Source organism: Chaetura pelagica, unplaced genomic scaffold (assembly GCF_000747805.2).
Source record: "Chaetura pelagica isolate M959 unplaced genomic scaffold, ChaPel_1.0 scaffold477, whole genome shotgun sequence".
NCBI classification, from domain to species: Eukaryota; Metazoa; Chordata; class Aves; order Apodiformes; family Apodidae; genus Chaetura; species Chaetura pelagica.
Window position 1 is genome coordinate 425765 of NW_009953956.1, and position 1584 is coordinate 427348.

Consider the following 1584-nt stretch of genomic DNA (forward strand, 5'->3'; position numbering starts at 1 on the left):
GAATGACTGGAGCCTGCATGCCTTGGAAAAACAAAGATAATGCTCAGAAGGCAAGACTGGCTGAAATAAGAGAAGAAAAAAGAAGCTCATTCATCTAGAAAATTTAGGTAAAGTTGGGTAGGATAGCCCTCAGGCTGTCAAAAAAAGAGCAGAGCACAAAGAGGGTGCCACAAAAAGAAGTAGTGAATGTCAGAAAAGGACCCAAAAATGATGAAGAGGGAGCATGTGAAGAAAGGGTGTGCTGGATGTGGAAGGGCCAGGACTGGACAGACCTGGGAAGAGACTTAAGTAACAACATGTGGGTGTGAATGTGCTCAGGCAGAGGTGCCAAGGGCAGGTCTGCTCTTCATGGGCATTGCTGGGCCAGAGGATCTTTGAGCTCACCTGAGGCTTCCAGTCTGTGCAGTCCCGAGGGACACATTCCCACTTCCAAGCATGAGAATACTGGGATTTTGTGTAATCTCTCTGCTGGAGGAAATCTCAAGGATTTTCTGCCTTTGGAGCTGTTATTTACCTCCGAATTAGCAACTTAAGGTAATATGTTGAAAATAATTGGATAGGAAGGAATAGTCCATTTTGTGGGGTTTATTTTCCCAATGTTTTTAGGGAAAAGAATTCTAAGCTAACTAAAACTAAACTTTTCATACAACCCTAATACATTTCACAATAATGATATTGATAAGAAAGGAGGAGATGGATTAATCTTTGCAGCTGTTCCTGGCCTATATTTTATACATATATATATATGTCTCATCAAACTACTTAGCCATTACCTAAAAAGTCTTTCAGACCATCTGCTTGATGCAGTTTCCAAGTTTCTAGGCTTTACTCACTGCCAAAATCAAAGGAATGGTTTCTGTCCTGATCTAATTATTCTGCACTACATCCTTATGTGGGCTGGAAGTAGCAACAGGGGTATTGAAGTGCTCTGAGCTTTATGCTTTGAAAAAGCCTTGGTCCATATTTTAATGCCAGTCACCAGCACCCCAGATTAGATTGCTTTAGGACATAGATTATACCTCTCCAACAGGATTTGGGGTTATTGCTTTAGTATGTGCTCCTTGGGCTGCAAGGGAGTTCCCAGGATTGCAGCTGCACCAGTTTGCTGCTGAGGTGGTTTTCTCTGGTATTTTTTTTGGCTCTTATTTCTTGATTCTGCACAGTGTTGATTATTATGGTTCTTGTAGCCACGGCTGGGGCTGCACAGTGTGAATGGAGATTGGCACGTGGCAAGGAGCACAGCAAACTGCTCTAAAATGCTCTTCTTAACACGTAAATGTGTTAAATGATCAAGGAGAACTTACTCTGTTGCTGCTGGAAAGTGGAGGAGAAACTGCTGTTAAAAAGGAGATAGCTAGAGTAAACATGGATTTCTCTCCTTTTTATTTTTAAAAGGAATATGCTGTTGGTTTTGATTTTCAGGATTGTAAAGGACTCCTAGAAGACCAGAAATTTTCCCAGGCTGATATGAATAATTTCTAAATACTGATTTTCTGGCTTCTCTCCCCTTCTCTCTCCTCCATATTTTAGTATTTCTGTTTGTTTGGAGCTTGGTCAATTTCTTGGAAGACAGTAAGAAGTAAA